We start from the raw sequence: 24333 nt of genomic DNA, 5'->3' as shown, positions 1-24333 counted from the left end.
CACAAAAATCTTCAGTCACGCGTACACACACGCGGACACACAAGCGGACACACAAGCAGACAAACACACACAAACACAAACACACACACACACACACACACACCAGCCACGTCCCCAACCCCAACCCCTTCCCACCCCCCACACACAATAACATCACCCACACGGACCTTGCACTTTCTTCGCAAGAAAACGAACAACAAAAACAAGAAAGACACTTAACACTTTCAGCCCCCGTCTTCTACTTGACCTGTTGTGATTTGTGATTGCACACACGCGTTCTGTGCCAGAGACGAGCGGCACGTGCGGAGTGTAAAAAGATACATTGCTTCTTGTGTGTATCATGTTGTTGTAAACCACTATAGAACTATTTATAGGCCGTAATTCTGTAGAGGAATATTCTTCCACGTCAACACACAACAGTACAGTCTTGCTGATTTCAGTGAATAGTAAGAGAGAGAGAGAGAGAGAGAGAGAGAGAGAGAGAGAGAGTGTGTGTGTGTGTGTGAGAGAGTGTGTGAGAGAGAGAGAGTGTGTGTGTGTGTGTGTGTGTGTGTATGAATTAATTTCATCAATGACTTCCATGTCAATGTCTGAAATTAAATTAGCAAAAGCAATCCATCTTCCGCACACGAATCAGACAGGCCGCGGTTGACATTTTTGAGATGAAAAAAAAGTACAGCGTTGCTACTTTCAGAGCACAATCTGATGTTTTTTGAAATTTTTTCTTCTGAATTAATTTAATCACGCACAGCCATGTCAATCTCCGAAATTAAATTTACTGTGCAAAAACTGCGCAGGAAGCTGACTATTCAAACAAAATATACAGTGTAGATGCTTTTGATTGCACGGTGGGGATGTCTTGCTGAAGACACCTGCGCCAATCTGTATAATTAATTCAGCAAACAAAAAGTTCCACTTTGCACAGAAGCTATACTCAGGCTGTTTATTATCGGTCCGCATACAAATAGAAGGATGCTCTTTTTCCGTGTACATCCTGGAACGACCAGTGTTGGTGTGCATGGTATAAAGAATAGAATTGTAGTTTATTGGAACGTTTATAATTATTGACAAAATTTAAAACAAAACGTTACATTTACAGTACGTCGACCCAATGGAACGTTAGCAGTCTATCTGATCTTGGTCTGCATGGTCGCTGACATGGAAAGGTCGGTACAGTCGACCCAGTGGAACGTTAGCAGTCTATCTGATCTTGGTCTGCATGGTCGCTGACATGGAAAGGACGGTACAGTCGACCCAGTGGAACGTTAGCAGTCTATCTGATCTTGGTCTGCATGGTCGCTGACATGGAAAGGACGGTACAGTCGACCCAGTGGAACGTTAGCAGTCTATCTGATCTTGGTCTGCATGGTCGCTGACATGGAAAGGACGGTACAGTCGACCCAGTGGAACGTTAGCAGTCTATCTGATCTTGGTCTGCATGGTCGCTGACATGGAAAGGACGGTACAGTCGACCCAGTGGAACGTTAGCAGTCTATCTGATCTTGGTCTGCATGGTCGCTGACATGGAAAGGACGGTACAGTCGACCCAATGGAACGTTAGCAGTCTATCTGATCTTGGTCTGCATGGTCGCTGACATGGAAAGGACGGTACAGTCGACCCAGTGGAACGTTAGCAGTCTAACTGTTTTTGGTCTGCATGGTCGCTTACATGGGAAGGAAGGTACAGTCGAGCCTGTCTATAACCCAAGGGCCAGCCCAACTGATCATGAAAATGTTCATTTAAGACAAGTGGCCGTTATGGAAAGATAAATTATATAAGAAAGAATCTCGTCGCCTGGTCACAAAGGGCAAGGGATCGTTATCAAGAGATGGTCGCAAGGGCAAGTTCGGCTGTATCTTATTTTTATTGCCAAAGAGAAACGACGATTTGTACTTGAAAACCATCAACCTTATTTTCGAAGACTTGGAGACGAAGAACGTGCCGCCTCTTCTTTGTTTTGCCCGCGAAAGGATTATGGCGTATACTTCAAACGCCTTAAAGCAACTCCCCAAGTCACAAAAGGACCACTTGACTTATTTACCCAAGTTAGTTAGTCAGTTAGTTAGCTATTGCTTTTCGGGTCCAGCGGACCATAATAGGCCAAATCAGGACCCCATTTACCCAAGTACTATAATGATGGTTTACATGGGATAAAAGCTTACCTAGCATAATTGGACATTTTGCTGACTGCCATTGGTGTTAATTACAAATTAATTGATCAAAAAAGGTCCCACTCCCCAGACAGTAACTAGTCTCTAGATTGTCGCTATGTGTCCAAGTGGAAGGATGCTCTTGTCAAGCGTAAAGGCGGTCCTTGAGCCCAAAGTCGACTTCGCGAAGTCTTCGCGAAGTCTTTTTACCGAAAACTTAGTACTAAAGCTAAGTGCGGCCAGCTTCGCGAAGTATACTTCTCGTAGTCGACTTCGCCCAGTTAAGGACAGGCTTTAAAGCCTGGACATAATCGGTGGCCGTGTTGAAAGTCTTTCGCTTTTGAGGTTTTCGAATTATATGATTTTTCTTTAGTAAATTTGGCAAAGTAGAGCTTTGTACCGAAATGAGCTATAGGAGTAGGTCGTTGATTAAATTTACACAAAGGGGAGTAACTTTGAACAAAACATTTCTACAGACAATGTCCTTGTAACAGAGACCCATCGATAGCTACAGCAACTAAAGCTACAGCGCTATCATATTTTACTGGATGTAAACCCAATAAAGAGACTTAACAGGATGCGGGAGCATGATCATCTTACCAATTTCGAAATATGTTTAATTTGAAGGAAAGAAATACTGTTTTGAGCGGACGATTTGAACACATGAATAGCTACAGCAACTTCGTCGTAGCTGATTTCATTAGACGCAAACCCAGAGAGAGAGAGAGAGAGAGAGAGAGAGAGAGAGAGAGAGAGAGAGAGAGAGAGAGAGAGAGAGTGAGAGTGAGAGAAAAGAGAGAGAGAGAGAAGGAGAGAGAGAGAAAGATAGCGAGAGAAAGAGAGACAGACAGAGAGACAGACAGAGAATGAGAGAGAATGACAGAGAGAAAGAGGGGGAGGGGGGGGGGTAACATGATGAGGCAGCCTGATCATCTTACAGATCTGGTGTTTTGAAGGAAAGATACACTTGTATGAGCGGAAGATAATCCCGTTCACAAAGACAAATCAATAACACAGCTACTACAGCGGTAGCGAATTTGAATAGACGCTACCCCGATAGAGAGAGAGGGGAACAGGATAAGCCAGCATCATCATCTTATTGATTTCGCGAAATATAACTTACATGAAAGAATCAAAAACCAGAAAGGTAGGTTGTTGGAACGTTTGTTATTGACAAAATATTACCTTTCTTGTTTTTTTATTCTGAATTTTGGAACGTTGGCAGTCTCTTTGTTTTTGGATTTACATGAAAGAAAGAAACACTTTTGTATGAGCGGACGATATCCCTTTACCATCCACACATCATTGACAAATCGATATTTACATCAACTACAGCGGTAGCACATTTCTTAAGACGCAAACCCAATAGAGAGAGGGTACAAGGCAGCATGATCATCTGACTTTTTCCACAACACTTTAGTGGCGTTTTAAACGAAAGAAACACTGTCACAAACGGACGATATCCCTTCAACATCGACACATATCGATAGCTTCAGTTACCACAGCGGTAGCAGATTTCTTTTGGCGCAAACCCAATAGAGAGAGTGTAGCGGGATAAGGCAGCATGATCATCTGACTTTTATCACAATACTTTAGTGGCGTTTTAAACGAAAGAAACACTGTCACAAACGGACGACATCCCTTTAACATCGACACATCGATAGCTACAGCTACCACAGCGGTAGCAGATTTCTTCAGGCACAAACCCAACAGAGAGAGGGTAGCGGGATAAGGCAGCATGATCATCTGACTTTTTTCCACAATACTTTAGTGGCGTTTTAAACGAAAGAAACATCTACAAAATCGACATAGCTTTTGTGTGTGCTGTCCTTGTATTGGTGAGTACAGAATTCTTTATTTTTATTGTTTAACTTTGTTCCACCATAAAGACCATCCCCTCCTCATCGTGGTATGGTGGTGAAACAGAACCAAGCTATGCCGTCGGAAGAAAATCGCTGAAATCTCACTGTCCCTAAAACATGGGGGTGATTTTTCATTGTGAGAAGTATACTGGTAGGGCTCTCCCTTGGCGGACAGGTTGGTTGCTGGCTAACGGGGCTCTGGTGAAGACGGAGGTGTGCTGGACAGTACCGGTGTGATGGCACAGAGGCCCAAGGGCACAAGCGGTCATCTCAGCAACCTCCAAACGGGTAGACTGGACTCGTCAACCCTGGCAGGTAACCAGTCTAGGAGAAGAAAAACTCCGAAATAGAACCACGGGCAGACCAAGCTCAACAGCCCAGGAAGGCAATTGGTCTAGGGGAGGGACCCCTGACCAACGTCCAAGGCCGAAGTCGGAGATGCGGGACCCCCTGGGTGCCAAAAAGCGCTGCATCACGCAAATCACAATTAGTGAACGACGACGAAGAAGAAGTTTAACTTTGTTCAACTCACCCACAGTCATTTTCATTTCGTTGTTTATATGAAAGAAACACTGTCACATTCGGACGATATCCCTTTAACATGGACACATCGATAGCTACAGCAACTACAGCGGTAGCAGATTTCATTAGACGCTAAGCGGTGTCCAACCTAATAGAAAGATTGGGAAGAGGGCGAGGGATCTCATTCATACTTCACAAGTCCTCACAGACATCGCGGCCGACCGTCTCAAGCGTGAAAAGACCCTGCCCTTTCACATCGGATAGAACAGTACTTCCCTGTCTGTTTCTTCCCAACTCCTCTCTCTCTCTCTCTCTCTCTCTCTCTCTCTCTCTCTCTCTCTTGCTCTCATACCGGCATTGCTCTTGTTTTCTCTGTCTCTATATGTCTGTCTGTCTGTCTGTCTCAGTATTTGACTTTTTCTCTCTATCTCCGTCTCTGTCTGTCAGTCTGGCTGTCTGTCTCTCTGTCGGTCTGTTTCTCTCTCTCTCTCTCTCTCTCTCTCTCTCTCTCTCTCTCTCTCTCTCTCTCTCTCTCTCTCCCTCCCTCGGTGCACCCATTGCACACCGGTTGGACCGTATATAAGGTAACGTCAAATTATGCTTGTGCAACGTATGTGGGAGTATCACTTATACCCTCAGGATATCTCTTATCCTGTTGCGTAGCGTTACAAGCAGAGAACAGTATACCGAAATGGGAAGGGGAAAAAATGGATCGGGAATTTACAGGACGTCCGCTGTGCTCTCAATCTTCAGTAGTTATAAGTCCCTCTTAGTTTATCCGAGTTGAATCTGTCTAGATAATGCCATTTTCTCCACCCCTTCTTTTGTACTTTTTTAATTTTTTTTTTGACTGTGCTTGAAATGAAAGTTATTTGTTAGATCGTTTCTACTTTTTTGTCACTTGAAACATGGCGGACATCGGATGAAGTCACGAGTGGGGCGGTTTCGCCCTGCGAAAAGAAGCTTCGTGCCGGTTGTGGATCGACTACAGTACAAGTAGGGTCGGCAGGCCCAAAACACGCAAAATAAACCTAGATTCCTCTTCTGGTTCCACGCGTTGCGAGTCGTCATGGGTTCGCTCCTCAGCCGATTCAACCCAGCAAGGACTCCAAGTAGGTCAAGGACTGGGAGACGGTGACGGCGACTGGGCAAAATCCCAAAGTAGACTAGATCATTAGATGAAAGGACGTTATACCCATTCCTTAAAATTCCAAAGGTATGTAAATGACTTAGGACATAAATCGGAGGGTTAGATTGCAGTTGATTCGGAGCAATGAATTTACAACGCTAAAGTTCAAAACTTCTACACCATGACCATACAATTTACAAATTACTTTTTTTTTTTCATTCAATTTCAAACTCAAAGATTCCATTTTGTTCTGTCTGTGTTTGAACTGCATTTCGACTCTCAGCATCATGATATTGATAATGACGCAGAGCAATCAACACCTACTGAGCTAAGTTCCTTGTTATGTCTGTTGGCTAGTACAACAGTACAACTTGAACTACAAGTACAAGGGCCATGAGGTTGACATAATTTGGGGTTGGTTAATTTTGTTTGTGATGTTGCCACATAAGGCTTTAGCAGTTTTTAGTCCCATGACTCATTGAATGTTTTAAAGATCTATAAATGTCTACACACCAATGTCTCATGCACTGAGGAATTCCTGTTATGATGATGTATTGGTAACAATTCTGCAGATTGCTCCAATTGTAATACTCACTAATACTGGTGTCACGATCGGGTGACAGAGACCAAGAAAGCGTCACTCAGTGGAGTGCCTGTTCTGGGTCAATGTATGATAGAAAGCGCCTGTGCGTGATATTGGACACAGCAGAGTTTTTGCTGACAGTGCTCCCGAGCACGGATGTTTTGAAACGCACGAGCTTCACAGTGCAGGTTTCTGCTGTCATAGGGCTGACGGTTTTTTTCGCTGACAGCGCGCACGGGATTTTCAGGGATTGAGTTTCTCGTGTCTTTTTCCTGCTTGGGGAGGCAAAACTGTGTATAGCTGGACTGGTTTGGTGACAAGGTCAGTCACGTGTATTTGGCTAGGTGGTCTGTCAGAGACTCAAGGACGACACACTTGACACCCAGCGGCAGAAGGGGAAGGACCTAACACACAGTTACTAGAGTATGATGGTTTTTCACCGAGTATTATATTCGGCACTCTAGGGGAACTTCCACAAGTTATTCCTTTCCTCTGCCACGTATTTTGCTGAGGACAAGTCGTCAAATTTCCTTCGTCGGCGATGGCTTTCGCATAAGGATTCGACAAGGGGTTCTGGACGTTTTGGGTCACTGTTGACGAACAGAGACTGTTCCAGGGAGGAAGCGGACTTTGCTTCCATTGAGAGTACAATCATAGGCTTTTGAGGTAATAAATCATTATTTAACGCTGTTGATGAGTCTGTGTTGTGGAATGAAATACTCTCTGTTGTTCTTTCCAGGTTAGCGCATAATTTACTCTCTGTGACGCTAAAATACTAATCTGTATATGGTTTTTGCAGATAGGGAGAGAAGGACGGAAAATGGCTGTTTTGTTGTTGTAAAAAGTCAGTTTTGTGCAGGCCCACGTGCTCGATGAGATATTTAAAGATGACATGTTTTAAGGTGGTGGGTGAGGGGTAGCTGACATGTTTAGTGCACCGATGCTTTCTGTTTGCAGCCTTCCTTCGTTTCGTTCGTTCGTTTCGTTCGTTCGTTACGTACCTGTAACATCTGCACGGCTGACTCTGGCGGGAACTGTTGAGGCTACGCTAACCAGGAGACCGGCTAACCAGCGGACCGGCTAACCAGCGAACCGGCTAACCAGCGGACCGGCTAACCAGCGGACCGGCTAACCAGCGGACCGGCTAACCAGCGAACCGACTAACCAGCATACCGGCTAAGCAGCAGCAGCAGAGATAAAGCTAAGTGCACCATGTCGTACGCACCCCGTTGACCACCGTTGTCTTTTCGTATCTATGATTTCATTGGAGTAGGGACAACGTGGGGTGTGGACACCTGCACGAACTAGAGCTTTTCGAACAGAACATTCTCATTTGACTGTATTTACACGGGTTCAGCGTGTTACTATAATTTTCTACATACTACTGGCATTTTGTCAGTGAACACTGGGTTTTTACGTGTTGAGAACGTAAAAGGAACATATTTTGAGTGAAGGCTCGAGGGAGGTGGAGAGTTTATACATAAACAGGCGTCTGAAACTTATACTTTTGTTGACTCTATTTAATTGTATGCCTGCGAGAGTGGATCGTGGTGTGGTTAGTTAATTAGTAGTAATTAACCGGTTCATAATCACCTTGAGTGATATATTGAAACGTGACACGTGGGGGCCAAGCCGGGATTTACTCAGTTAATTTCCAACTGATAAAGACCCACCAATTAAGGATAACTAAGAGCAGATAATCTCGTCAGTGCTCGACTTATTTTCTGCTTGGTGCTACCCTTTTTTGTATAGTTTTGATCATATACCACACCTTAAGCGATTCACATCTTGCAGGAAATGTAAATTGTAATTTGTGAGTTATTGTATGCGCTAACTGTGATTACTTCCCTTTCCTTTGTTTGTGAATCTTTGTTGTTGTACGTTCAGAGTTTTCCGTTGCAGAGAGCTGAGCGGGGTTAGCGGATTTGTTATTCGTTTTACTCAGTTTTCTCTACATTGTCTCGCATTCTGTAACAGGTTACATTTCTACCGTCTTGTTTTACTTGGATTTTTCTCCATATTTTGACTTTGTTGGAATTTTGGGGGGGAAGGGTCCGAGGACTTCTGTCCTAACCAAGGCTGTGGGAGACACTCTGTTTCACCGCAAAAAACAGCCGATAAAATAGGCCACGGCTGTGGGAAACATTTTGTTTTACCGCAAAAAGCAGCCATAAAGTAGGCTACGCGTTTTGTTCTACACTGTTTGGATTTTTTTTCTGCATTTTCGGTTGCTGGATTTTTGTATCCACCGCTTTCATCACCGCGTGTTCTAGCTATAGCTGCGTTAGACTTACTTTTGTAATAAAGCTTTGCTAAAACTAACCATGGCTACAGGGGGATCTCCGACGAGGAGAATAACTTTCGAGACTCCTGGCAGTGAGGAACAGACAGAGCGAGACGCACGCGTTAGAGCGCGTAGTTTGCTTAAGCGCAAGGAGTTAGAACGTAAAGAAGACATAGAGCGACAGACGAGAAAAGAAGAGCTTGACAGACAAGAACGACAGGCCGAACGGGACAGACAGGACAAGAAAGACGAACGTGACAGACAGGAACGGAAAGAGAAAGAACAGGCTGAACTTGAGAGACAGGAACGACAGGCCGAACGTGACCGACAGGATAAGAAAGACGAGCTTGAGAGACAGGAACGACAGGCCGAACGACAGGCCGAACTTGACAGACAGGAAAAGAAAGACGAACGTGACAGACTAGACCGGAAGGAACAGGCGGATCGCGATCACCAGCTAGAGCTAGCTAGGCTACAGGCCGAGAAGGGTACGCTCACTCAGGCTAGCGCGCCGACGTTTGTTGCCGACCGTACGAGACTGCCGACGTTCGACGATGACAAGGACGAGCTCGACGACTTTTTACGCCGGTTTGAGCGCATTGCATCTGACCAGAAGTGGGAAGAGGCCACGTGGGCTAGCCGCCTTAGCACCTGCTTAAAGGGACGCGCATTGCAGCTCTACAACGCTTTGGAGGACGACGAGGCGAGAGACTATCAGGCACTTAAGAAGGCGTTACTCCAGCGCTTTAACCTGACTGCTGAAGCCTACAGACGACGTCTGCGTAACAGCAAGAGACTGAGCGGCGAGCTGAGTCATCAGTTTGTGGCACGCCTTAACCTCTACCTGCGGCGCTGGGTGGAGATGGCCGAAAAGGACTGGACCGTCAACGACCTTGCCGACCTCATAGTCATGGAACAACTGATGTCCAGCCTGCGACCTGAGGTGGTGACCTTCGTGCAGGAGCACCAGCCCAAGACTACTCAGGAGGCAGCCGACTGGATCAGAGTGCACGAGGACGCCCAGGCGATCTCCGGCAAATCTTCAGGCTCACGGCCAGGAAAAACGGGAAATTCGGGTTCTTCAGGACCCAAGGACGGGAAGGACGATCAGGGACACAAGGGATCGAGTTCCAGAACTGACATCCAGTGTTACTACTGCAACAAGCGGGGCCACGTGAAGAAGGACTGCCACAAGAGACAGGCTGACCAGAAGGGCGTTCACTTCGTTGGCAGTGAGGAGTTCAGGGACGTCACGAGCTCATGCACCATCCCACAACTCTGCGTTCCGTGCTCCAGGAAACATTTCCAGCCCCACTGCAACGTCTACGTTAACGGAGTGAAGGGCGAAGGTCTGCGGGACACAGGGGCAGACATGATAGTGGTTCGGGCGAGTCTAGTTCCAGCTATGGCCTACACAGGAGACAGCATCAGGGTGAGAATGGCCGAGGCATCTCACGCTTACGACTTGAACACGGCAGTGATCAAGGTCGTAACCCCGTTGTTCACGGGGACCATTGTGGCCGTCGTCATGGACGATCCTCCATGCGACCTGCTCATTGGAAACCGGGTTCAGTTTGTGGACGGCGTCACCAGGGAGGTTCCCGTTTATCGGTCTCCCGACGTCATTTCAGTGCTCACGCGGGCACAGGCGGAGCGAGAGGACAAACCTCTCAAACCCCTACCTGCTGCACGAGCTGCCCTGGGGAACGTGACCCCCGCGCTTCTCGCGAAGGCTCAGGATTCTGACCCGACCTTAGCTACTCCTCGGGAGCACGCGAAGTCGGGGAAGGTGAAGCTGAGCGGGAAGCATGGGAGGTCAAAGTTCCTCAGGGACAAGAAGTTGCTCTACCGTGAGTTCAGCAACCAAGAAGGTACATTCAAACAGGTTGTCGTGCCTCGCGAGTTTCGCGAGGGTGTCATGGCAACGGCACACGACTCGATTCTGGGAGGTCATCTTGGTACCAAGAAGACCACGGATCGTGTCTGGCGCCACTTTTACTGGCCAGGCATCTGCACGGATGTCCGACGTTTCTGTGCGTCCTGCGATAAGTGCCAGAAGGTGGTTGCCAAAGGAAGGGTGAGGAAGGTCCCCTTAGAGAAGATGCCGCTCATCGACGAACCCTTTCGTCGGGTGGCAGTGGACATCATCGGGCCCATCTTGCCTGCGTCTGAGGACGGAAACAGATACATTTTGACCATGGTGGACTACGCTACTCGATACCCAGAGGCGATCCCTCTGAAATCGATTGAAGCCACGCGAGTAGCTGAGGCTCTGGTTACTATGTGGTCCCGGCTGGGAATTCCATCAGAGGTACTCACCGACAGAGGCACGCAGTTCACGGGAGGAGTGATGGCGGAGGCAGCACGACTGCTATCACTGGAGCAGCACTTCACCACTCCTTACCATGCTCAGTGCAACGGACTGGTGGAAAGGTTCAATGGCACCTTGAAGACCATGCTGAGGAAACTAGCTCAGGAGAAACCACGCACGTGGGACAGGTACATCCCAGCATTGCTTTTTGCATACCGCGAGGTTCCTCAGGAGAGCTTGGGTTTTTCCCCATTTGAGTTGTTGTACGGCAGACAGGTACGCGGTCCCATGGCTATCCTGCGTCAAGCTTGGACGGACGAAGAAGCTGACGAGGAGGTGCAGACGACAGCGACCTACATCGTAGAACTCAGGAACAGGATTGAAGAGACCTGCAAATTGGCTCAAGAGAACCTGGGAAGAGCAGCACAGCGTTACGCGCGAGGATTCGACCGCAAGGCACGGCCGCGCAGCTTCAAGATTGGAGAACGGGTGTTGCTACTTCTACCTGTCAAACACAACAAGCTACAACTGCAGTGGCAAGGACCTTTTGAGGTGACAGCGAAAGTGGGCCAAAACGACTACAGGATCGTCATGAACGGGAAAGCACGCCTGTACCACGCCAACCTGCTGCGCGCCTACATAGAGAGGACTGCCTACGGGGAAAAGGACAAAGTGACAGAAGCAGTTGCTGTCGTGATGGACGAGACAACGGAAGAACAGGGAGGAGGACGGGTACCAGTTTGTCCGCTGGAGGCTAGTGAGGATCTCACGGACGTGCACATCTCACCTGATCTTGGGGACGACCAGCAGGCGGACCTGCAAGAGATCCTGAAGGATGCAGCACGGGTCCTTACAGACATACCACTTCAGACGCATCTAGAGGAGTTTACCTTCGACTTGCTGGAGAAACAGCCAGTGAGGACGAAGCAGTATCCCATGCCTCATGCCCAGAAGGAGGTGGTCAGGAAGGAAATCGCCGACATGACGAAGTTGGGCGTCATCGAGCCAGCGAACTCTCCCTACAGTTCACCAATTGTGCTTGTAAAGAAGAAGGATGGACGCGTCAGGTTCTGTGTTGACTACCGGAAGCTGAACAAGATTACGGCGTTTGACGCGGAACCCATGCCTGATGTGGACTACCTCTTCAGTCACTTGGCCAAGGCCAAGTACTTTTCCAAACTGGACCTCACCAAGGGATACTGGCAAATCCCAGTTGCCGAGGAAGACCGCCCAAAGACTGCATTTACCACTCCATTCGGCCAGTTCCAGTGGACAGTCATGCCTTTTGGTCTACAGAATGCAGGTGCCGTCTTCACTCGCATGATGAGGAAACTTTTGGAACCATTGAAGCGCGAGGACATCAGCAGTTTCATCGACGATGTGCTGATCGCGACAGAGACATGGACTGAACATCTCGACGCCCTGCGCGACGTGTTCGGAAGGTTGAAGGACGGAAATCTGGGAGCTAAACCGTCCAAGTGCTACTTGGGATTCCGGGAATTGTCTTTCCTGGGTCATGTTGTCGGCGAGGGATTGCTCGTTCCAGAGGACGACAAGATCCAGAAGATTCGGGAGGCGGAGCCACCGCGCACGAAGAAAGAAGTCAGGTCTTTCCTGGGCCTAGCCAGCTTCTATAGACGCTTCATCCCGCACTTTGCCGAAATCGCTCTACCACTGACCAACCTTACCAAGAAACTACAACCGACCGTTGTAGTGTGGACTGAGGAATGTAGCTCCGCATTCAACACCCTGAAGAGGCGACTCACCAGTCAGCCTATTCTCCGACTACCAGACCTGAACAAGGACTTCGTGCTGAGGACAGACGCTTCAGGGAAGGGACTTGGGGCAGTGTTGCTTCAGGAGACAGAGGGGTTTTTGCACCCTGTTTGCTTCGCCAGCCGTAAGCTGACCTCGGCCGAGGCAGCGTATGCAACGGTTGAACGCGAGTGTCTCGCCATTGTCTGGGGCATCCAGAAGTTCGAAGCGTACCTGTACGGACGACCTTTCTGTCTGGAGACGGACCATCAACCTCTGCAATATCTTCAGGTTGCAAGGTTGGCAAACGCCAGACTTATGCGCTGGGCGTTGATTCTCCAACCGTACCAATTCACGGTACGCGTCATTCCGGGCGCCAACAATGTTGGAGCTGACTTTCTCTCTCGGGCTGTAGAGGAGAACATGACTGTGAGCGAAACCGAGGTTTCGTCTTGAAGAGGGGAGGTGTGTCACGATCGGGTGACAGAGACCAAGAAAGCGTCACTCAGTGGAGTGCCTGTTCTGGGTCAATGTATGATAGAAAGCGCCTGTGCGTGATATTGGACACAGCAGAGTTTTTGCTGACAGTGCTCCCGAGCACGGATGTTTTGAAACGCACGAGCTTCACAGTGCAGGTTTCTGCTGTCATAGGGCTGACGGTTTTTTTCGCTGACAGCGCGCACGGGATTTTCAGGGATTGAGTTTCTCGTGTCTTTTTCCTGCTTGGGGAGGCAAAACTGTGTATAGCTGGACTGGTTTGGTGACAAGGTCAGTCACGTGTATTTGGCTAGGTGGTCTGTCAGAGACTCAAGGACGACACACTTGACACCCAGCGGCAGAAGGGGAAGGACCTAACACACAGTTACTAGAGTATGATGGTTTTTCACCGAGTATTATATTCGGCACTCTAGGGGAACTTCCACAAGTTATTCCTTTCCTCTGCCACGTATTTTGCTGAGGACAAGTCGTCAAATTTCCTTCGTCGGCGATGGCTTTCGCATAAGGATTCGACAAGGGGTTCTGGACGTTTTGGGTCACTGTTGACGAACAGAGACTGTTCCAGGGAGGAAGCGGACTTTGCTTCCATTGAGAGTACAATCATAGGCTTTTGAGGTAATAAATCATTATTTAACGCTGTTGATGAGTCTGTGTTGTGGAATGAAATACTCTCTGTTGTTCTTTCCAGGTTAGCGCATAATTTACTCTCTGTGACGCTAAAATACTAATCTGTATATGGTTTTTGCAGATAGGGAGAGAAGGACGGAAAATGGCTGTTTTGTTGTTGTAAAAAGTCAGTTTTGTGCAGGCCCACGTGCTCGATGAGATATTTAAAGATGACATGTTTTAAGGTGGTGGGTGAGGGGTAGCTGACATGTTTAGTGCACCGATGCTTTCTGTTTGCAGCCTTCCTTCGTTTCGTTCGTTCGTTTCGTTCGTTCGTTACGTACCTGTAACATCTGCACGGCTGACTCTGGCGGGAACTGTTGAGGCTACGCTAACCAGGAGACCGGCTAACCAGCGGACCGGCTAACCAGCGAACCGGCTAACCAGCGGACCGGCTAACCAGCGGACCGGCTAACCAGCGGACCGGCTAACCAGCGAACCGACTAACCAGCATACCGGCTAAGCAGCAGCAGCAGAGATAAAGCTAAGTGCACCATGTCGTACGCACCCCGTTGACCACCGTTGTCTTTTCGTATCTATGATTTCATTGGAGTAGGGACAACGTGGGGTGTGGACACCTGCACGAACTAGAGCTTTTCGAACAGAACATTCTCATTTGACTGTATTTACACGGGTTCAGCGTGTTACTATAATTTTCTACATACTACTGGCATTTTGTCAGTGAACACTGGGTTTTTACGTGTTGAGAACGTAAAAGGAACATATTTTGAGTGAAGGCTCGAGGGAGGTGGAGAGTTTATACATAAACAGGCGTCTGAAACTTATACTTTTGTTGACTCTATTTAATTGTATGCCTGCGAGAGTGGATCGTGGTGTGGTTAGTTAATTAGTAGTAATTAACCGGTTCATAATCACCTTGAGTGATATATTGAAACGTGACACTGGTATGATCATAATGACATGTAGTACTCACTACTGCTGACTCAATCAGTCAATGAAATTAAGCCATGAAACTACAGTGTTGCAACTGGATTTGTTACACATATATATTTGTTATGCGGTGTCTGCATGAGGAGAGGTACAACCTCTGTCCCCTCTGTTAAAATAGCAAAATCTAGATCGGCACTTTTCAGGGTGAGTACGGGTAAGGTCATCAAATCTAGTTTTTATGCCACATGTTTGCCTAGATCTGCAGTCTTGGTTGGAGCAAAACAACGTTTGATTTGGAACAAAAAGGACTGGGTGGTCGGGTGGTAACGCACTTGCGCTCAGAAGCGAGAGGTTGCGATTTCGACCCTGGGTCAGGGCGTTAGCAATTTTCTCCCCCCTTTCCTAACCTAGGTGGTGGGTTCAAGTGCTAGTCTTTCAGATGAGAAGAAAAACCGAGGTCCCTTCGTGTACACTACATTGGGGTGTGCACGTTAAAGATCCCATGATTGACAAAAGGGTCTTTCCTGGCAAAATTGTATAAGGCAAAGATAAAAATGACCACCCAAAATACCCGTGTGACTTGGAATAATAGGCCGTAAAAAGTAGGATATGCGCCGAAATGGCTGCGATCTGCTGGTCGATGTGAATGCGTGATGTATTGTGTAAAAAAAATTCCATCTTACACGGCATAAATAAATCCCTGCGCCTTGAGTCCGAGTCTGGAGATACGCGCGCGATATAAGACTTCATATAACATCCTGACTGCTTGCTGTGCAGAGGAAGTGTTCTTTTTAAGAAATGCATTCAAATAAAACAAATGGAGAAATGCCCACTGAACAGAAACAGCCAGGCTCCTAATGTGTGGTATGAATCCAAGTTGAGAGAGATCAGCTGAGCTAGGATTTTACATGGAACAAGATCATCCCTCCACTTGCATACATACCAGAAATGAACATGCAGTGTGCTTGATGTGGTGATCAAGTGACATTTTGCTATGAATTTGTTTAAGCAACTAGTAGCTTCTTCAGCGTTAATTCATTAAAAAATTACTCTTATTCTTAGCACATAGAACACCTTGCTAAGTTAAGTTATGCGTGTGTTTGTTATTGCAATGTAAGACCTCATGACATAGATATAACAAAATAACACATGATGAGATTCTAAATATGTTTTGTTTACTTGCAGGTCTCAGTTATTACCAAGCCCTGCCTCATTCTTCCCGCAACAGTGACATGGTGCTGTTATAGAACACAAGTAAGGCTTTTGATCATTTCCAAAATACACTAGCAATAGATTGTGAGTGCAACTGGTAATGAGAATATTTTACCACAAAAGGCTAAAGTACAAATAACAGATTTATGATGTTGGAAAAAGAAGTCCGCCAGAGCAAGTGATTAGTGTACCAGTTAGCTAGGGTGGATATATTATATAATTACAATTTACAGTCAGCATAAAATGTTGAGGCCAGTCTTGAATTGTTCTCGCCCTGTGAATTCACCGGCAAATCAGATGGCATGAAGAAATCAATGGTATATTATGCTCTGCATTGAATGAACCATCTCCAGTCACACCAGTGACACACCTCTTTAAAAAAAAAACATGCCAGTAATTAAATCCAGGCTACATGGGGATGGAAAATGACCCTGGCAATTTCTACCTCTGCTTGTGCCTTTGTGTAGCAGGATTGGATATGGATCTTCAAAAGCCTTAGTTCATTTGTTTGTATCATGTATCATGTATGACGTTATAAGTTAAGTTAATACTATTAGTCAATTTCAAATAGCAGAGTTATTTTCAGAGCTTTCTAACTTCAAACCCTGTCTGCCCCGTGGAATCTAATGTAATTTAAAGGGTATTTTGATTTTGACTCAGTTTCTTTCTTGCAAGTTCATTCTTTTCTCATTCTAGGTACTAAACCACTACTGATGACTGCCTGCATCAGGGTTATAATTTATGAAGAAGTCAAAATGCACATATATAACAGTTTACAATTTAAAGGCCCACTTGCCTTGTCACTATAGTGTGGGTCACTGTCTCCCATCTTGGCCACATACCAAAAAATAAAATATTATATTCAGTGACTGCTTGCTGTGGTGAGTTAACTCAAAATATGGGATATTTTCACAAACATTCAAGCTAATCTATGTTGGTATGCGTCCAAGTAGAGGGATGATCTTATCCCAAGTAAAAGCCTGACAAGATCTGAGACTGTGATTGTGAAGCAAAATGTTTTTACATAGTAAAGTAAGCCTTTAACGAGAAAGTATGTCTATTGCACTGGGTGTTTTATTATTATTATATATATTTTTCTTCCAGGTAGTCTCTCTTTAAACTGACTTTCTACACCATGGTGTCTCTGGCAGTGTTATATTGGCAGAAGACAGTTGGAACTGGATATCCTCATTTAGATGGTAGGCATGTTTTCGGCTTTTGTGTTGCTTTGGTGTATGTGTGTATGGTGTGTGTGTGTGTGTGTCTGTGTTAAGGCCATGTCAGACTCACAACACAAAACAGTGTTTCCTTTCAAAACAAACACAAAACAGCGTGTTTCCCATGTGACATCCCCCAAAACGCGTTTCAGAAAACACTGTTTCATGTTTTTGCATCGTGTTTTGGGTTTTAGAGCATGCTCTAAAATCTAAAAACACGTTTTGGTAGTCAGCCAATGAACGCGGACGATCAACTCAAGTGACTCGGTTTCCGGCACCACGGAGATAGAAAAAAATGGCAGACTCAGATGTGGTACCGATTCAGGGTAGTATCGGACCCATGAATCCTAACTAGAGTATGGATCCTGTCACGATTGAAGAGAGGCAATAATATCAGTGGGCGCTGCCAGCCGTGTTGTTTACAAACCCAAACACAGCGCGGTAGCTGGACGGGTCAAGTTGACACTGACCGTATCAGTGGACACTGACCGTATCAGTGGACACTGACCGTATCAGTGGGCACTGCCAGCCGTGTTGTTTACAAACTCAAACACAGGGCGATAGCTGGACGGGTCAAGCTGACACTGACCAATATTTCTGTGAAAACACGCACCCCGCTTCATCTGTGTGTTTCGCATGTGACATCCCCTCTTTAAAAACATGTGTTTCCCCGACGTTTTGAGATGGTGTTTTTGTCGAAAACAGGGTTTTGTGTTGTGCTTCTGTCTCCGCCTTTAGACACATACCAGAAATAAACACACTGTTTGCATGCTGTGGTGAAGTGACATTTTGTGATTTGTTTTTTTAATGAACTAGTACAGGTAGCTTTTACAGCATTTATTCATAACACAATCGCACTTTTTGGGGTATGTGAACAAGTTAAAAGATCAGGGTTCGACACTAGCGGGGGCGGGGGGGCGGAACGCCCCAGAGTTTTGTGTTCCGCCCCAAACATTGCCGAAGCTTGGGGCCTACTCCGCCCCAGGATAAATTCCAACAATGACAAACCGAAAATTCTAATGCCAGCAGAGCCAATCACTAAAAATCGCCAGTCAAAGTCGTCACTGAAATTTGCGTTACGATCAATGCCGCAGTCAAGAAAAAAACACATTCAAATCGTCGAAGGACAATGTCGTAAGGGAAATAACTCCCAGATTGCGCTCTTTAGCGTGAGAGATAAGTATCGCCTTCAAATGCCAAACGCAAAATGTGGCGACACATCCCTGGTGTAAAAAGACATGGCAATGAAGATGAAGAACAGGGTGGAGAGAAACGAAAAAAGGAAACCGATGCAGCCAAAAGCGCGAAGCGCTGTCGTAATTTCAATGTCAAATGGTTGAAAGAATTTCCCTGGCTTCAGTACGATGAAGAAAAACAGACAATGCATTGCCGCACGTGAATACTGAGAGTGGGCCCCAGATTTTTTTTTCCGCCCCAGCAATTTCCATCTCTGGGGCCAGTGTGGCCCCAGGCCAAATAAGTTAGTGTCGACCCCTGGAGATCATGTCTTATCCCATTTTAAAGCCCTACCAGATCTGAGACGGTGAGCCAAATTGTTTTCATGAGAAGGAATGTGCCTTTTAGTGAAATCTATGTACTTTACAAAACATATTTTAAGAAATGAAATGTGTTACAAGTAACAGCCATAGGAGTGATAGCCTGTAGGTGGAATAATAATCTTCAATTGCCTATAAATGATTATCTGGTTAAGAATGACCTCTTCAAGAAAATTAATGCAAAGCATTTTGATGTTTGTGACGATTAGTTACTCTTTATCACGTTTGGTCGCTGATTTTGCTGTCAGTGTCAGTGTTGGGCAGGTGTGTGTCCATGATGTCATTGCTATTGAAAACTAATCTGTACTGTAAAGTAAATGTACCCATACATGGCAGTTGTGTGGTCAAACCGGGGGCCAGCCATGACTGGGACTGATGTATCCTCAGGCACTCGACACCAGGTGGGTGGGGCCAGTGGTTGGGGTGTGATTCCCTGCCTTACACCACCACAAAGTGTTGTATCAGTAGACAAGACTGAGCAGAACTTCTGCCCCCCCCCCCCCCCCCTCACCAATTGACCACTCAGTGCCATGTGCCTGTGGCTGTATCATAAACACTTTGTGACAATAGTTGTTACCTCCTTAGAACATATCTTGTGATGCTCCTCAGTGTTTGATGTATGCTAACTGGTGTACTTATGACATAGTGTTCATATGAAAGTTTTATGTGTTGCAGCTCATCCAGATCACAGGTACACAAAGGAGCTGGTTCCAGTGAAAACATAGGCACATGGAACTGCTTATGGACTACTTTAGAAAGTGTGCGGTTACAACCAAGACTCTCCAGTTAGGAAGGTCTGCGGAAGGGTGCTTGTTCTGTTTCCTCGGACAGGCTTTTCAAGACTAGGTAGGTTAAACCACATGATTGGGCTTTAATTATGAATAATAATAATAATAATAATAATGGTGATTTCTATAGCGCTTTCGAACACACAAAGCGCTTTACAAAAGCAATAACAACATCATTACCAGAATGACGCCATTGACGGAATAGAACACAATCATAAACACTTCACAACAAAAACCAGAAACAAAACATAAATGTTACAAAAATCACTTCAAAGTTCACTTATTTCATTATCTGGTACAAGTTCTCTTGCATGTGGGTGTAAGGCTGAAGAAGAACCTCTGACAAGTCAATTTTCAAGCAACTGAGCATGAACCCAGGTAAAAAAAAAAACCACAGAGCTCTCTTTCTCTCTCTTTCTATTGGTCTGTTATTCATAGAATGACACTAACAGTGACACAAGTAAAAAATCTGTATCATTGCCTTGACCTCTAGAAATTTGGTAGAGAATAAGATTACTAATAGTATTATTTTGATTATTTTATGGTCATTACTGTGGACTCCCCCCCCCCCCCCCCACACACACACACACCACCCCACCCCTGCCCCTTTTAAGACACCCCAATCTAAGACTCCTTCCTATCAATGACCCTGTTTACGCAGACTTCTTGTTCATAACATCTGTAAATTCACTCCCATTTTAAGACTTGCTCCTTTTTAAGACCTGATTTTGCTTATTTTGGATTTCGAAAAAGAGAACAACAAATCCCCACTCTCTAGCCAGGCACATGATTTTTGTATGAACCAAGTCAAGTCAAGTCAAGTATTTTATTGTTTTGGGCCCAGAGGGCTTTGAAACAAAGATATAACTTTAACACAAAAAAAGGTAACAAATCAGACAGTTAATATATGTATATAAATTGAGCGGACAAATACAACAATACTATACGACCAAATTAAATTGGCAATATACACTTCCATACATGCAAACAAAAAGAAAAATAGGTTTAACAAAATCAGGTAAGAAATCAGGCAGATAATATGTATACATTAAGCGGACAACGATAATATACAGCTGAAGTAAATTGGCAATACCATTATGCCATGCATCTTTTGTAAAAACACAAAACAAAAGCATGTATTACATATATACATACCAATAAAGAAACTAGATATAACGCTAACATACTAAAATCATAACATGGGCTACAAATCTTGCTAGCTTCATTAGTTTTATCTTAGATTTACAATTCATTAGCTGTTCATATTTTAAACAATTTGGGTGAGATCGGTAATAAGGACTAATTAATTTTCTTCTTTCAGACACTATACTTTCGTCGGTACAACTGAACAAATAGTGAAACTCATCACCTAATTCATTTTTATCGCACATGTCACACAATCTTTCATTTCTAGGAACATTAAAAAATCTGTGCTGATGTATTGGCAACTTATGATTGCTTGTTCTAAATTTTGCTAGTTTAACTTGGAGTTTCCTAGGCAACCAAAGCAAATACCTTTCCAGACAAAAGTTGAGGGATGGCATTTGTATAGGCCTGACCAGATCTGAGATGTTGAATCTATTGCTTACAAAGAAAGCATTGTGTCATTAAAGGCACACTACTTCTCTTCACCGTCTCAGTTCAGGCCAGGCTTTAACATAGGATAAGCTCATCCCTCAACTTGGTCACATATGAACAATCAACACACTGACTTCTTGCTGTAGTGATCGAGTCAGATTTGCCAAGGCGTGTACATGGAATAAGATCATAATTCTAAATGCTGAAGTAACATTCTGTTTCCTATGAAGCTAGGCTTGATTTTTGGTATGAATCCAAGTTAAGGGATAGCATGTGTAAAAGCAGAATTGTTTACAGAGGCAGCTTTGTGTTATTAAAGGCATCTCAGATCACCTGCCAGGCTTTTTTTTTTTTTTTTTTTTTTTTTACATGGGGTAAGACTATCCCTCCACTCCGGCACATACCAGCAATAAACACAGTGGTTACTTGTGATGAAATAGTGGCAAGACAGATGATTTAAGCATCACATAACCTTCCTAAGTGAAGTCAAGTCGTGTGTGTGTGTGTGTGAGCATAGAATGTTGAGGACAGCCTTGAAATTTTCTGACTGTGTGAATTCAACAGAACTGCTGTAAATCTGGCGCAGTATAGTTTTTATTGTATGAAACTTCATTTCCAGTCAGGTGCTATGAAGAAATCATATCAGGTTATGCTTTGCAGTGAACCACCACCAGTATTTATTTATTTATTAAGGAGATTTCTATAGCGCATAACTAAAAGCACTATTTCTGAGTAACACGTCATCTTAATTAAAGCATGCCAGTATCGCCAGGCTCCTTTTGGGTGGTAAATGTGGATCTTCAAAAGCCTAAGTTAAAAAAACAAGATGTAAAAGTACATTTTGAATAGTAGGTTTTTTTCAGAGGGCAGATATCACAAGATATGATCGTTCAACTGCATGTATGCCTCATTACTAAAACAAAAATTAAGTGGTATTTTACTCGTCTTTCTGGTAAAACATATACACCATCAATATATTATAATAATGATCTTGCTTGTTTACAGATGGACAACAGCTGCTGCCAGGACTAGGTTACGCATAAAGAAAACAGTCAACACTTGGCTGGTGCTGGAGCTTCTTTGATGTCTATATCAACAAACAAAAAGACAGACAGATACCAGCTCATTCAAGACCATATCCCCATTTTACTCACACAGAACAGAGAGCCATCTTCCGCCTTCGCACAGGACACTGCTGTCTGAAGGTACACCTCAAAAGGATAGGTTTTGCACCTACAGCGGACTGTGGCTAGGGTAGGAAGAACAGACTCTGCAACACGTTCTGAGAGGGTGGCCTTTCCTTGCCACCCCTGTGCAACAAGACTTGGCCAGAGAGCACACATCCAAATGCAAACACTGAACACTGAAGAGGAAGAAGAAGAAGGTGCCCACACAGAAGGGCATGAATCTACAAAGGTTTACAGCAGTTTATAGACTTGTAGCAGATAACATGATTGTTGAGACAAAATTACCTTAAAGGGAGAAAACGAACAAGCTAAATAGGCTGTACAGTACTTCACTTGAACAATTTATAAGGTTCCCTGTAATGTATTAAGTATCAAGAACATTTACAGATCACAAGACATTGTGTTTTCTTTTGTTTGCAATACAAATTTTTCACAATAAAAAGATATGCACTTGGCAAGATCCTTAAAATGTAAAACTAGTACGTGTGACAATTTTGAATTGTTCAGAGATGGTTTTGCTTCAGTGGTAAATGTTTTAGCTTTGTTATAAGATTCCGTTACTGAAGCATACTTTAAAACCTTGACCTTCCAAGTCTTGAACAACATACCCTAACTGTGTTAGCACCCTGGGCTGCGATCATTGTTTTGAGCTACTTAACAGAGGACTCCTTGGTTTTATTACATATACTTTGGTTAACTTTAATTATTTGATAAATAATTCTAATACAGGACAACTCCCCCATCAAATGTAGAAATGTCGTCTGCATTTTTATTTTGTATACTGCATATTTTAAAAGGCTATTTTTGTGCACAGAACATGCATCTGCAGGGAGGTTTAGAGGGTGAAGTTAGGATCTATTATGGGGCGTGCAGCACCACACCCATTTTGTGTGTGTGTATTTTGTGTTGACACATAAGACACTGTCATTCCAGCAGAAACCTGTGATGATGCACATTTTATTGCAGTAACCAGCTGAAATTGTATGTACGTTGTTATGAAATTGACAAATGATCCCTGCTTTGCAATCCTGGGTTAATGATATTGCCAAAATTAAGGGAAGAGGTGGCACGAATTTTTTTACTAAAATCCTTCCAAAATGTGTTTTGGGTTTCCTGCAATATTAGGTACTTTGAACACCCTAGATTCATTGTGTCATGTTTATTTTGTCAATTGTATCGTATTTTTTGCAATAAAGTGATGAATTTCAAAGTGAGTGCACATGCATGAGTGATAAAAGTCAGAAAACTTGCTGAAAAATCGATGTTTTCAAGGGCTTGAAACAGCCACTTTTCTTCCAAGAAGACAAACTCGTTGCACTCGACACGATCCATCGGGAATTCCCGTTTGCTGGTGACGTCAACAATACCCCAAAATAGCCCGTTATTTTCGCTCAACTGTCAGAGCACAAGCATACTATCCGCGACAGGAATTCCCGGATTTGCAAGATTGACCGTCGATCTATGAGAGCTCTTCTCTGGTTGGTCATTGTAACTTACCATGGCTACTGGCGCATGCGCAACAGGCCTTATCCGCTGTAAACACAACATCGGTTTGTCGATCGAATTACACTACCGTCTATCAGTCGGCCAGCAATGTTCACTGCAAAATTCAACGATAGAAAGAGGTTTGTGGGGCAGGCATCGGGCAAGAGGAAGAAGCAGCTTGCATTAGCTCGAATAGCCGAACAAGAAAAGTCCACGGGCGATGAAAACGCGCCCCGCGAAGTTGGCGCAGCGGAGTGTGTCGTTTTGGATGGTGGAGGTGATGCACATTTTTCTCATCGACTTCAAGTCGAACCTCGGCCAGTGTTGTGCGATATACACGACAACCAGCAGGAAATAGAGGGTGCTTCTGCCTCTGCGAAGAAGCTAAGAAGATTCAGTGGTGCCGATGACTTGCAGAACGCACAAGTGCCAGCCGATGTGCCTGCTGAACCGAAACGTACATGGTGTATCGTTGAGTGTGGTCAGCTCAACTCGCTATTATCGGATGTGAAGTGCCCGGAATGCGAAGCAGGACATTTAACGATACGCGTTGGAGAATCCATGGGCTTGTCCCAAGAGTTGGCACTTTGCTGTGACAGCTGCCAGTACAGACGGTCAGAATTTTCTTCACCTAGAGAGAGCAACCGCAACCACATGA

The 24333-nt window shown here is 44.9% G+C and overlaps 1 long non-coding RNA gene across 2 annotated transcripts; it reads left to right on the top strand.

Annotated features, from left to right (window-relative positions):
• Positions 1-5098: 5098 nt before the first annotated feature.
• On the top strand, positions 5099-23241 carry LOC138981867 (uncharacterized). 2 transcript variants are annotated; one of them, XR_011460725.1, is made up of 5 exons: positions 5099-5647; positions 15838-15906; positions 16969-17063; positions 19313-19483; positions 22009-23241. It is a non-coding gene; the product is annotated as an uncharacterized lncRNA (long non-coding RNA). The 2 variants fall into 2 exon arrangements; XR_011460724.1 differs by having other exon boundaries at positions 5099-5751.
• Positions 23242-24333: the final 1092 nt, after the last annotated feature.

Source organism: Littorina saxatilis, linkage group LG12 (assembly GCF_037325665.1).
Source record: "Littorina saxatilis isolate snail1 linkage group LG12, US_GU_Lsax_2.0, whole genome shotgun sequence".
Taxonomy (NCBI): domain Eukaryota; kingdom Metazoa; phylum Mollusca; class Gastropoda; order Littorinimorpha; family Littorinidae; genus Littorina; species Littorina saxatilis.
This window is presented reverse-complemented; position numbering and strand designations above follow the sequence as displayed.